We start from the raw sequence: 15,340 nt of genomic DNA on the forward strand, positions 1-15,340 counted from the left end.
TTGGGTGAGGTTAGGTGAGGTCAGGTGTGATTAGGTAAGGTTAGTTGAGTTTAGCATAGGTTAGGTTATGTTAGGTGAGGATAAGGATGAGGTTAAGTGAGGTTAGGTGTGGTTAGGAGAAGTTAGGTGAGGTTCTGTGAGGTTTAGTAAGGTTAAGTTTTGTTACATAAAATCAGGTATAGCTAGGTGAGGTTAGGTGTGGTAAGGTGAGGTTAGTTGAGGTTAGCTAAGTTTAGGTGAGGTTAGGTGATGTTACTTAAGTTTAGATGAAGTTAGCTGATATTAGGTATGGCTAGGTAAGATTAGTTTTTATTAAGTGCGGTTAGGTGAAGTTAGATAAGGTTTGGTGAAGCTATATAAGGTTAGGTGCAGTTAAGTAAGGTTATATGAGGTTTGTTTAGGTTAAGTGAGATTACGTGTGTTAGGTGAGGTTATGTGACGTAAGGTGTGACTAGGTGTTGTTAGGAGAGATTAGGTAAATTTTAGGTGCGATTAAGTGAGGTGAGATTAGGTGAGTTGAAGAGAGGTAAGATGAGGTTAGGTATGTTATATAAGGTTAGGTCCTGTTAGGTGATGTTAGGTGAGGTTATATGTGGTAAGGTGATATTAGGTTACATTATTTGTGCTCACATTAGGTTATGTAACGTGACGTAGGAAGAGGTTAGTTTAGGTTAAGTGAGGTTAAATGTGGTTATATGTTGTTAGGAGAGGTTAGGTGAGGATAGATGATACTATTGATGGTTAGGTGCGGTTAGTTGATTTAAGTTAAGGTTAGGTGTGGTTAGTTGAGGTTAAGTGAGGTTTGGTGAAATTAAGTGTGTTAGGTGTGGTTAAGTTATGTTTGATGAGGTTAGGAGTGGTTAGGTGAGGTTAGGTGAGGTTACCTATGGGTAGGTATGAATAAGTAATGTTAAATGAGGTTAGTTGAGTTTACCTTTGGTTAGTCGAGGTTACATGCGGTTGGGAGTGGTTATATGGTGAGGTTTGGTGAGGTAAGCTGTGTCTAGGTGAAGTCAAGAGAAGTTATGTAAGGTTACTTATAATTATGTAAGGTTAGGTGCTGTTAGCTAATGTTATGTGAGGTTAGGTGTGCTGAAGTTAGTTTACTAAAGGCTACCTGAGGTTAAGAGAAGGTAGGTGAGGTTAATGATTAGATGTGGTTAGGTGTGGTTAGGAGAGTTTAGGTGAGGTTAGGAGAGATTAAGTGTAGTTTGGTATCTTTAGGTGAGGTTAGGTCAGATTAGCTGTGGTTAGCTGAGATTAAGTGAGGTTGTGTGTTGTTTGGTGGGAATAGATGAGGTTAGGAAAGGTAATATGAGGTTAAGTAAGGTTAGATGAGGTTACCTGTGGTTAGGTGAGGTTATATGGTGTTAGGTGTGTTGTTAGATGAGGTTAGATGAGGTAAGGTGAGGTTAAGTGTAATTAGTTGAGGTTATATGACTTAGGTGAGGTTAGATGAAATTAGGAGAGGTTAGGTGATATTTGGTGTGGTTAGGTGAGGTTATGTAAGGTTAAGTGAGGTTAGCTATGATTAGATGTGGTTAGGTGAGGATCAGTTAGGTTACGTGAGGTTAGGTGAGGCTATGTGTGATTACGTAAAGTTAGGTGAGATTAGCTAAGGTTACTAAAAGTTAGGTAGGATTTAGTGAGGTGTGTTAGAAGAGGTTAGGTAATATTAGGTGTTTTAGGAGAAGTTAGCTGAGGTTAGGTAAGGTTAGAAGATTAGGTGAGGGTTGGTGAGGTTTGATAAGGTCATGTGCGATTAAGTGAGATTAGTAGAAATTAAGGTAAGTTAGGTGAGGCTAAGTGGGAGAAATTAAGGTTAGGTGAAGTTTGGTCAGGTTACGAGATGGTAGGTGAGTTTATCTGAGGTTACATGAGCTTATGTGACGTTAGATGACATAAAGTGTGCTTAGGTGAGGCTAAGTGAGACTATATTTGCCTAGGTGAGGTTATTTGAGGTTAGGTGAGGTCAGGTGAACTTAGGTTAGGTGAGGTAAGGTTAGGTAAGATTATGTGTGGTTAGGTGAGGTTAGGTGAGGTTAGGTTAGGTTAGATTAGTTAGGTTAGGTGAATTTAGGTGTAATTAGATGATAATAGGTGTGCTTAAGTGAAATTAGGTGAGGTTAGGGCAAGTTTTGCTTGGTGAAGTTAGATGAGGTTAGGTATGGTTAATTATAGTTAGGTGAGGTTAGGTGTGGTTAGTTGTCGTTATGAGAGGTTACGTGAGGTTAGTTGAGATAATGTGAGGTTATGTGAGGTTAAGTACTGTTATGTAAAGATATGTGAGATTAGGTGAGGTTAGGTAATGTTAGGTGTGGTTCTGATTGATTAGTTAAGGATAGTTGAGTGTTAAGTGAGGTTACATAAGGTTAAGTGATGTTAGGTAAGGTTAGGTAAACTTACATGAGGTTAAGTATTTGATTGTAAGGTTAGGTGAAGTTAGATGATATTAGCTGAGATTAGAGGATGTTATATGATGTTATATGAGGTTACGTTATGAGTGATTAGTATGAGTGATTAGGATATTTGAAGTTAGGTGAAGTTAGTTAAAGTTAGGTGAGGTTAGGTGAGGTTAAGTGAGGTTAGGTGATATTAAGTGCGGTTAGTTGTCAGCAGGTGAGGTTAGGTGAGGTTAAATGTGGTTAGGAGATGTTAGGTATTAATAGGTGAGGTTATGTTAAGTTAGGTATTGTTAGGTGAGATTAGGTGAGGTTAGGTAAGATTGGGTGATGTTTGGTTACTTGGGTGAGGTTACATGAGGTTAGGTAAAGTTAAGAGAGGCTAGGTATGGTTAGGTGTGGTTAGATTATGTTACTTATTTAGGTGAGGTTAGTTGAGGTTAGATGTGCTTGGGTGAGGTTTGGTGAGGTTAGATGAGGATAACTGATGATAAGAGAGTTAAGGTAAGGTAAGTTTAGGTGAGGTTATGTAAGGTTAAGTGTGGTAAGGTGAGTTTAATTGAAGTTAGGTGAGATTATGCGAGTTTTAGTGAGGTTAGATATGGTTGTATGAGGTTAGGTTATGTTAGGTGTAGTTAGGTGTTGTTAGGTGAGGTTAGGTGAGGTTGAACATGAGGTGAGGTTAGGTGAGGATAATTGCTGATGATGGGTTGAATTAAGTTAAGGTTAGGTGAGAGTAAAAATAATAATAAGAAGAAGAAGTAGAAGAAAAAAAAAGAAGAAGAATTATAATAATAATAATAATATTAATAATAATAATAATAATAATAATAATAATAATAATAATAATAATAATAATAATAATAATAATAAAAATAATAATAATAATAAATGGTTTATTATTCAGGCAGTTTACAAACTAAAAATGTACACAGAGGGGTGGAGAAATACTTAACATTAATCCTAAAGCTAGGTCTAATCTAGAAGCGAATTACTATTGATTGATGGCTCGTACCATGGTGGGAATCGCACTGAGTCTGTACCGCTCCATGCGGGGCACCTATAGGGGCGTTATCTTATTGTGGTGTCTGGTGGCACGGACTAAGTATGGCGCGTCAAGCGGCACTATGTGTCTGAAACTTGGATGATGCAAAGCTCCCCTTCCAACTTTCACCAAAGCCTCTCGGTGCCTGGTGTATAATCTGAACAGACTCAGGGTGGTCAGGGCTTCATCATAGGTTGTGTACCATTGTATAATGAACTATAAAAAAACATTGTACTCGTATAATGAAACTTTCTGTTGTGGAAGATCGGGAGTAAAGCTGATGAAAACTGCGTCATCATCATCATCATCATCATCATCATAAAATAAGAAAAGCTTCTAATATATATATATATATATATATATATATATATATATATATATATATATATATATATATATATATATATATATATATATATATATATATATATATATATATATTCTGTTCTGACCAAAACTCCTTTCTTATTATTTCAGTACATCACCAAATTTAGCAGGCGACTCAACAACAAGTAATTATAACATCCATTGCGACAAATCATTATAACTCTCGTGTCGCATTTGCCACATCCTATACTTGCAAAATTCTAAATTTTGCAATAACCGTATGATAATATCTCTCTCTGCAGTGTCAATCTATACAATGCTATCTTTGCAACATTATCCTTTGCAATATAAAATCCCAATGCTGCCACCAGTGTCGTGCTTATACATTGCACGATCTTGCTGCATCCCTGATCTATGAGACTGGCTTTTGTGTTTTCTCGGAAACGCTTTTTTTTTTTTTTTTTACTTAATTTGTATTATATACATATATTTTCACTCAGGTAATCACATACGATTTCTGACAACAACGATAAACTACAAAAAATTGTTTTGTCTCTCTTAAAAATAAAATTCCATTAAATATTTCAAACACTTCACATTACAGTTCCGATTCAAATCACTTCACATATTTAATTATCAATGACAAATCACACCCTACACAAACCTCGCAACTAACATTCAATGAGGAACACATCCTACACCTACTCAATCCGTCTTTGTCAATATATAACACAACCATTTTATTCTGACTGCATAACGACTGTCTGGCTCTCCTTATAGGTACTGTGACTGGAGGAGGCAGGAGGCACCTGCCGAAACGATAATTACTCCCAATATGGTCTAAAGTGCTGAATCAAGGGGTGCTGTGAACTTATCATTAAACCCCAGCTGTGACCTCACTGAACGTTTTCCTTTGTGTCTCACAACGCAAGGGGGCAGTCACAGTCTGCCCTCTAAAGACAACTATCTTCCTCCACATAAAACTACAAGCACCTAATAACACACACCCTTTACTCAAAATTTCAAAATTATCATGGCGACTCCTACACCAGCCTCAGAGTCCTCATCTAGGGAGGGAAACATAAATGTCTTCAGCTCAGACTGCCCTTCTGAGAACGACCCTAAGAGATTTGACAAACCCCCTCAACTTTTTTTTTCATTAACTTCTGCAACATTGGCGGTCTAAGATCTAATTGTCAATTTGTAGAGCATCACGTCTCCTCTTCTAGACCTCTTCTTGATTTACTCACTGAAACTCAGGTGTCTGAGGCAATGGACAATAGCCCCTCTTCTGTTCCTTCGTACATTCTCTATCTTCATTTTTAATCCATAGCTGAATATTGCGCTTATGTGCGCAACGACTTAACCTGCTCTCGTGCCCACGCTCCTGAATCTTCCGAGTTTTACACCATCTGGCTATAACTACAGAGTCACTCTCAAACTAAATTTATCTGTACTGTACACCTCTCACCTAACTCCTTTGACTATAAGAGATTCTTTGACTACTTAACTTCCAAAGTGGAGAAAATTCTGACTCTCTTCCCTTTTGTAGAGATGTCCATTCTTTGAGACTTCAATGTTCACCACCAGCTTTGGCTTTCATCTCCCTTCACTGACCATCCTGGTGAACTAGCCTTGACTTTGCTATCCTCAACTACCTAGAGCAATTGGTGCTACAACCTACTCATATTCCTAACTGTCTTGGAGATAAGCCCAACATTCTTGACCTTTTCCTGACCTCTAATCCTTTTGTTTATGCTGTCATCCTCTCTTTTCCGTTAGGCTCCTCCTATCACAATCTCATTTATGTATCTTGTCCTACCTATCCAGTTACTCCTCAGGATCCCCTTAAACGAAGGACCTGAGGATGTATTTTGCTAATTTTCCTTGGAATGACTACTGCTTCCATGTCAGACACCGTTCTTTGTATGCCGAGAGCATAACAGAGGTGATAGTGTCTGGCATGGAGTCGTACATTCTACAGTCATTTTCTTGACCTAAACCTTCAAAACCTTGATTTAATACAGATTGTTCTCGTGCTATACATGATAGAGAGGTGGCTCACAAAAGGTACTTAAGCCTTCCATCACCAGAATCTCATGCACTTTATGTTTCTGGCCGTAGCCATACCAAGTCTGTTCTGCAACTAGCCAAAAACTCCTTCACTAACAGAAAGTGTCAAAATCTTTCAAGATCTAACTTCTCTCGTGACTTTTGGCATCTAGCCAAAAATATCTCCAATAACTTTACTTTTTCTTATTTTTCCTCCTTTATTTCAATCAGATGCCACCACTGCTATCACATCTATCTCTAAAGCTGAACTCTTCGCTCAAACCTTTCCTAAAAACTCTACCTTGGACGATTAAGTGGTTGTTCCTCCCTCTTCTCCACTCTTTGACGACTTCACGATACCTATTAAAATTCTTCACAATGATGTTCTCCATGTGAGGGTCCGAGGGTTTAGGCCGCTGGCCTAAATCCTCGGAAGGCTTATGGACCAGATGGGGTCCTCCCCTATTGTTCTCCGAAAATGTGCCTCTGTTCTTGCGCCTTGCCTAGTCAAACTCAACTCTGTCAACATATACCTTTCCTTCTTGCTGGAAGTTTGCCTATATTTAGCCTGTTCCTGAAAACCTTTCTAATTCCTGAAATTTCCTGCCTATGTTATTTTTTCTTTAATCTAACCCCAATGGGAAGATTCTTAAACATCTATCACTTCACAATCTTCTATCTGATCGCCAGTATGGGTTCCGTCATGGCCATTCTACTAGACGAGGTTGAAGCTGTTAAATTTACATTCTTTAGAGAGACGTAGGTTAAGAGGGGACCTGATAGAAGTCTTCAAGTGGTATAAGGGTTATAACAAGGAAGATGTAAGCAAAATTCTTAGGATCAGCAACCAGGGTAGAACAAGAAATAACAGGTTCAAGCTTGAAAAATTTAGGTTTAGGAAGGAGATAGGAAAAAATTGGTTCTCAAATAGAGTGGTAGATGAATGGAACGGACTCAGTAATCATGTAGTTAGTGCTAGGACACTAGAGAGCCTTAAGAGAAGATTAGACAAGTTTATGGATGGGGATACACTTTAAACACTTTAAACACTTTATTATGTTTGTCATTTTACAGTTGAGTTAAGAACTTAATATAATTTTATAAGAAACAAACAGCCCTTAGCAAGCAACTGCTTTATGGGCAGACAAAAAAAAAAAAAATTTATATATATTTATATATTAGGACTAATTATAAAAGTAACTTAAAAAAAAAAAAAAAGAAAGAAGAAGAAGAACATTTAATCCTATATATTAGAGTAATAAAACACTTGTCCATATAATGAAGAATTATCCTTGAGTTTTTACATTGTGCAATAACAGGAAATCTAAATTTGTACCTATAATAATAATAATATGGGTATATGAAAATATAAATAAGTTGCTAAGTCTAAAGGAACTCCTCATATGAAGCACAAATTACCTTTGTTAATACCTAATAATACTGATTTTGGAAGAAATTGCACAGAACAGAAGATAAAAATAATAAATACATAATAATAATAATAATAATAATAATAATAATAATAATAATAATAATAATAATAATAATAATAATAACAATAATAATAATAATGATAATAATAATAATAATAATAATAATAAAAAGAAGAAGAAGAAGAAGAAGAATAAAGATACTGACGCTAATAATACATTGTAAATGCATGAAGAAATTATCAATACTAGGAGAAAGTTGAATAAATAAGATACAAGAAAATATAGTATATTATTAGATATACTTTTCACTATTGCCATTTCACATGAATTATTGACTACTAGGATGATACTAGTACATGACGGTAATGTCTGATGAGCTAGCATATAACATATAACATATAACAAGCATATAACATGTGTATAACTAATAAGCGTATAACAAAAGACTCTATAATTTTGTTTTGAAGCAAGATAGACTCTTTGATTGTTTTATATCACCTGGTAAATAATTCCAAATCTTAGGTCCTATATACATGGTGGAGTGTTTGAACAGTGTTAAATTAGGTCTGGGAATGTAGAGTGAATACTGGTTTCGAGTTTGGTAATTGTGTAAAGGTTGTGTATTGTAGTTACTTAAATTTAATGTTTTGTACATGAATGATGCAATGGAGAGTTGATATAAATCAGCAAGGTTTAGGATATTGAGACTTTTAAATAATGGTTGAGTATGTTCATTAAAATCACTGTTTGTTAATATTCTAATAATTTTCTTATGAAGTATATTAACCTGGGATAGATGACAAGGGTAAGTTTGGGACCAGATAGGATTACAATAGGTAAGGTGTGGGTATATATGAGCATAGTACATTTATTCTGCCCACCTCTCTAACGCAAGAGTTAACCAGTATCCTCAATCATTCATCCCTTTCTCTGGTAAACTCTGGAACTCCCTGCCTGTTTCTGTATTTCCACCTTCCTATGACTTGAATTCCTTCAAGAGGGAGGTTTCAAGACACTTATTCATCAATTTTTGATTACTGCTTTGACCCTTTTATGGGACTGGCATTTCAGTGGGCATCTTTTTTTTTATTAAATTTTCGTTGGCCTTGGCCAGTGTCCTTCTTGCATTAAAAAAAAAAAAAAAATATATATATATATATATATATATATATATATATATATATATATATATATATATATATATATATATATATATATATATATATATATATATATACATATATATATATATAAAAGATGATTGCGGTAATAATTTTGACATTCTAAAAAAAAAAATGAAAATAACTAAAAATAAAGGAGGTTATGGATGAAAAATAGCATTACACAAGAAAGAAGCAGACGAAAACAACACAAAATATGAAAAATTATCAATGAAAACAACACAAGAAGAGGAGTAATGTGGAAAGAAATAGCAATAACAGGAGAGTTATCAATGAGAAGTGCACAAAATATGAAAGTTACTGATTAAATTAGTGCAAAAGGAGAAAATTTTTGAACGGAAATAACCCGCACAGTAAAGATATATAAAACAATATCACCAACCAACTATGGGAAAAAAAAAAAAAACGTCCAGAATACTTGGTCTTTGGAAGGAAAGTAGCCCAAAACAGTAAAATTATAGAAAAAAAAAATCGTCTAAAGCATTAACATCATGGATTAAACCCTGACAAAATGTTTAGTCTATTGAGAAATAATTGCGAAATCATGAAAAGAAACAGTCTAGAATAATGAGGTTCTGGAAAGTAACCCAAACCTGCTTCGTTAAAAGATACCTGTTAAATAATCTCAAAAAAAAAAAAAAACATGAAAATAAACTAAAAAAAATATTTTCTTTTCTTTTCATTTCGTGTACGTAGTACTGTAATATTTTCTTTCTTTTTTTTCATATTTCTCACTTTTTTTTCTTTTTTTTATTAACATTATTGGTTTCATGCATTTTTATGACGTGTGTGTGTGTGTGTGTGTGTGTGTGTGTGTGTGTGTGTGTGTGTATGTGTGTGTGTGTGTGTGTGTATGTGTGTGTGTGTGTGTGTGTGTGTGTGTGTGTGTGTGTGTGTGTGTGTGTGTGCATACAGAATAGCGTGTCCATTTCTTTTTTTTTTTTTCCTCATCCACACATTTTGCTACATACTCGTATTTCTACATACTTTTATTTATTTATTTATTTATTTATTTATTTATTTATTTTTTACAGCTGCTGGAAACATCTACGTACAATTATTTTATTGTTTAACACTACGAACATTAAATCTTTGCATTACCTTCCTTTGGATTCCTCTTAATACCAACAAACTATTTTTTTAAGCCTGAGAAACACCTGTTTCTACAGGTACTCTTCTCTTAACACATTTCAAAACACCTGCATACTTTTCGGCTTTCTTTTTCTTAGCTTTAACATCACTTCATTCACTCATAGCACGAACCAAACTCCTTTTCCACCTCAAACACGTTTATACCTATTATGTTTCGCTGATGTATTCACAACAGGCACTTTAAGCTTACTTGAAAGTACCTTCGAGACCTTTGGGAATATAGCTATTTCCATTTCCATTTACAGCGCTCAATATTACAAGGCATCTTTTTATTTTTTTCAGTATTTTTCTCTAATGTGTGCTTTCCCTTTCGGCCAGGGCAGTCTTGAGCCACTAATGATCTGTAAACTGTCACCAATCGTCCCTTGTGTGCTCTGCTGAGGCTCAAAGTACAAAGGGAGGCAAAGAAAGGGAAGGGAACGGTATCTTCATGCACTCACGATTCATCTCCTCTTGCCTTCTAGGAAGCATGCAGCTTTCATTTATTTTATTTGAGTCTGCGCGAATATATGACCGTTTTCTTACACACTCGTTTTTCTTTTATCGCTTTGGTTCTTTGCAAGAGCTCTGTTTGCTCGCTTTTATGAACTCCTACGTCAATATTCCTCAACTTTCCTCCATAATTCTGACTCCAAGAAGCAGTCTGGGGATGAATTAACTGATACTATACAGTAAATGAGTAATTTTAAAAGACATATCTGATCACGTTCCCCGAGAGAAAACGAGAACAGAGGAAGCATTGCGTCACGGAGTGGGGAAGAGAGCGGGAGCGCGCAACAAGTCTCCGTTTAAACCTTTTTCGTCACTCTTGTTGCCTTAAGGATACAGGAGAGGGATAACCAATACTTCATTACATAGACTCTTAATTAACACTGTCACCGTAACATGCCGTGAGGTATAAAGGGTTTTCCTCAGTAACACTTAGTAAAGCTGGTATCCTTCAATGACATTTTACGTGGGAAGAATTAATTACTTGAATATAATATTTTTGTAGTACTTTAATTAACTTCTCAAGGTACGAGAAGGTTGTCTGAAGGGTTAATTAACTACTGCTAATCATGTAGTTAATGATCTCACTGCCATCAACTACTTCTTTAGCTTTCACAAAACGACCATCAACTGCTTCGCTAGAGAGAGAGAGAGAGGGAGAGAGAGAGAGAGAGAGAGAGAGAGAGAGAGAGAGAGAGAGAGAGAGAGAGAGAGAGAGAGAGAGAGAGAGAAAGAATTATAAGAAGTAAAAAGGATTGTTTTGACGGAAAGTGAAGAAAAGTGAGGTGAGGAAGAAGACTTGATGAAGAAGATAATTGCTTTCTGCTACCTAGTGAAGAAGAGGAGGAGGAGGAGGAGGTAGAGGAGTAATAAAAGAGAGGAAAGATGAGGAATAAAGAGGAAGAGATGGGCGATGAAGTATAAATGAAGACGGGAAGAAATGAAGGCAGGAAGAGAACAGAAAAGAGGGAAAAGGGAAGGGAAGAAGAATTTTCAGGAAGAGGTGAAAAAAAAAAAAATAAATAAAATAGTGGCCGAAGGAAAAATGAAGATAGAGGAAATGAGGGGAGAAAGTATGGAAAGATGAGGAATAGAGATTAAAAGATGAAATAAAGAAATAGTAGGAAAAATATGGATGGAGGGAGAGGTGGAAAGAGTGTAGAGAATATAAGAAGAATGTGATGGGAGAGAATAAAAGAGAAATATGTGGGAGAGAAGAAGCAGGTCATTCCCTCACTTCTTACTTGTAGGATTAGTAATTGATAAAGGTAAACCACAAGTATAAAGTCATCAACGGGTGTACTGTAGCTGAGTTACCTCCCTCTTACCGGTAGAGGTGTTGGGATTAATCAACATGTCATGCATATAAGATAAGATAAGATAAGATAATTTATTCGTCAAGTTGTAATACAAAATGTAATACAAATGAAATTAATTTTGGCTTAAGAGCTCCCTAGTAGTTGCTTATACATAACATTAAAAAGTAAATAAAATCAGTAAAACAATAAAACAATAAAACATTAAGAAAGGAGTCATTACATGGGCTATCGTATACATGCAATATCGGGCTATTTCTGCCCTCATCATGAACCATCACATACAGTAACCATGAATACTTAAATCTAAAAATTATAGTGATGATAGATGATTGAAAAGGAGAATGCTTTTAGGGACAAATGACTTCCTATATCTGTCAGTACGCTGCATGGGCAGAGCCAACCTTCTACCAGATTTTAGATATGTGTAACAGTTATGTAGCGGATGAGTGATATCTCTCATTATCCTGTCCACTTGTTTCATTGTACCTGTCTGATAGAGCTTATCTAATGATATGGTCTGTGCACCTAATTTTCCTGCCTTCTTAACAATCCTTCCCAGCTTATTTTTTATCTTTACAGGTAAGCTTTCCATAACAGGCAGTGACCGAAAAGTTTAGGACTTGTTCCAACAATGATTTGTAGAATAGACTAATGATCACTTTATCTACATGTAAGTTGCGCAAAATACGTACAAAGTGTAGTCTTTGGTTACATTTCCTTGACACCATATCTGTACGAGTATTGACACTGCCCTTCAACTGGTCATCGATCATAAAGCCCAGATACTTATACTGGTTTACTCTTTCTACGTTTTCTTCTCTAATTGTTAATAGGTCTGGTACATGTTTATTTTTAGTTCTGAAATCAAATATCATCTGCTTAGTTTTCTTTACATTGAGCTCCAAAAAATTTTGTTTACTCCAATCAACAATTTTTTTTTTTTAACCTGAGTTAAATAGCCTTCATAATTATCATTTACAATTTTTCCTAAGATAACTGTATCATCAGCATATTTCAAAATAGTACAGTCATCAATTCCACTTCTTACAAGGTAAAAAGAACAGGGGACAACACACAACCTTGTGGGGCTCCTGTGTTAGTTAATATCACATCAGACTTAACATTGTTTATATTGGTATACTGGGTTCTCTGGGATAAAAAGCTAAAAATCCATTTTAAGATATTTCTATTTACACCCATTTCTAGCATTTTATTGAGCAGAATATGAGGTTTCATTGTATTAGGAGGAGGCAGTAGACACCTGCCGAGACGATAATTACTCCCAGTGAGGTCTAAAGCACTGTTCAGGGGGTGCTGTGAACTTATCATTAAACCCAGCTGTGACCTCACTGAACGTTTCCCTTTGTGTCTCACAACACAAGGGGGTAGTCACAGCCTGCCCTCTAAAGACAACTCTCTTCCTCCACACAAAACTACAAGCACCTAATAACACACACACCCTTCACTCAAAAAATTTTAAAATCATGGCGACTCCTACACCAGCCTCGGAGTCCCCATCTGGGGAGGGGACCATAAATGTCCCCAGGTCGGACTGCCTTTCCGTCGACGACCCTAAGTGTCTTGACACCCCCCTCAACTTTTTCTTCATTAACTTCTGCAACATTCGCGGTCTAAGATCTAATTTTCAATCTGTAGAACACCACCTCTCCTCTTCTAAACCTCATTTTCTTTTCCTCACTGAAACTCAGGTGTCTGAGACAACTGACAGTAGCCCCTTTTCTGTTCCTTCCTACTTTCTCTATCCTCATTTTCGATCCAAAGCTGGATGCTGCGTTTATGTGCGCAATGACTTAACCTGCTCTCGTGCCCACGCTCTTGAATCTTCCGAGTTTTCCACCATCTGGCTACGACTACAGAGTCATTCTCATACTAAATTTATCTGTGCTGTATACCTCTCTCCTAACTCCTCTGACTATAAGAAATTCTTTGACTACTTAACTTCCAAAGTGGAGCACATTCTGACCCTCTTCCCTTTTGCAGAGATCTCCATTCTTGAAGACTTCAATGTTCACCACCAGCTTTGGCTTTCCTCTCCCTTCACTGACCATCCTGGTGAACTAGCCTACAACTTTGCTATCCTCCATGACCTAGAGCAATTGGTGCAACACCCTACTCGTATTCCTGACCGTCTTGGAGATACGCCCAACATTCTTGACCTTTTCCTGACCTCTAATCCTTCTGCTTATGCTGTCACCCTTTCTTCTCCGTTGGGCTCCTCCGATCACAATCTCATATCTTTATCTTGTCCTATCACTCCAATCCCTCCTCAGGATCCCCCTAAGCGAAGGTGCCTCTGGCGTTTTGCCTCTGCTAGTTGGGGGGACCTGAGGCGGTATTTTGCTGATTTTCCTTGGAATGACTACTGCTTCCGTGTCAGAGACCCGTCTTTGTGTGCTGAGCGCATAACAGAGGTGATAGTGTCTGGCATGGAGGCGTACATTCTTCACTCTTTTTCTCGTCCTAAACCTTCTAAACCTTGGTTTAACACAGCTTGTTCTCGTGCTATACGAGGTGTGTCATTAAAGTTCCAGGACTGGTGTCCTAAAAGATGAATTTCAAACCCAAGCCACAAACCACCATATTTCCCCTTCAAAGTAATCCTTCTGGAGTATACAACTGCGCTCCCAACCCTCTACAGTCACTAATCTTTTTCTTACGTGCTTTTAAAATCATGTCCTCTGTTGCAGGTCGTTTAACAATGAGCGCTGAACAGCGAACAAACTTGAAGTTTTTGGTGCAGTTGGGGAAAACGCCGTCAGAAGCACTGGGTATGCTGCAAAAAGTGTACGGGGATGAGACAATGTCACGCTCACGTGTTTTTGAGTGGTGCAAGAGGTTCAAAGAGGGCCGGGAGGACGTGGAAGATGACCCCAGGAGTGGAAGACCCTCAACGAGCAGGAATGAGGCCAATGTTGAGCGTGTCAAGCAGATGGTGCGTGACGATCGTCGGTTGACTGTTCGAAAGATCGCAGATGAGCTTGGCATGAACCACAACAGCGTGTGGAAGATTATCACTGAAGATCTGGGCATGCGGAAAGTCTGTGCGAAGATGGTGCCGAGACTCCTGAACGATGACCAGAAGGGACGACGCATGCAGGTGTGTCAGGACATCCTCGAGCGTCTGGAAACTGAACCAGACTTGCTCAGGAGAGTCATCACCGGCGATGAGTCCTGGGTATTTGAGTACGACCCGGAGACCAAACGCCAGAGCCTTCAATGGAAGAGTCCGGCGTCGCCACGGCCGAAGAAAGCAAGGCAGTCCAGGTCCAGCTTCAAGGTCATGTTGATCGCTTTCTTCGATGTGAGGGGCATCGTCCACTGCGAGTTCTTGCCACAGGGCCAGACAGTCAACCAACATGTGTACAAAGAAGTACTGCGGCGTCTGCTTCGTGCAGTGCGCGAGAAGAGGCGGGAGTTGTGGCAGGGCAACTCGTGGCTGCTTCACCACGACAATGCGCCTGCTCACAATGCCCTGAGCATCAGAGAGTTCTTGGCCAAGAAGAACATCGCCGTGCTGGAGCAACCGCCCTACTCACCTGACCTCGCTCCGTGCGACTTCTTCCTCTTCCCCAAGCTCAAGGAGGTCATGAAGGGGACCCGTTTTGATGATGCGGACGACATCAAAAAGGCCGTGACGACGGAGCTGAGGAGCATCCCGCAAGAATCCTTCCAGCAGTGCATGCAAGCCTGGCAGAGAAGGATGGACAAGTGCATGCGGTGCCAGGGGGATTACTTCGAAGGAGATAACCTATAGTTTGTAGCCTGGATGTGAAATAAAACTTGTGTGGCACCAGTCCTGGAACTTTAATGACACACCTCGTACATGATAGAGAGGTGGCCCACAAAAGGTACTTAAGCCTTCCTTCACCAGAATCTCATGCACTTTATATTTCTGTCCGGAACCATGCCAAGTCTGTTC

This window comes from Scylla paramamosain, unplaced genomic scaffold (assembly GCF_035594125.1).
Source record: "Scylla paramamosain isolate STU-SP2022 unplaced genomic scaffold, ASM3559412v1 Contig135, whole genome shotgun sequence".
NCBI lineage: Eukaryota > Metazoa > Arthropoda > Malacostraca > Decapoda > Portunidae > Scylla > Scylla paramamosain.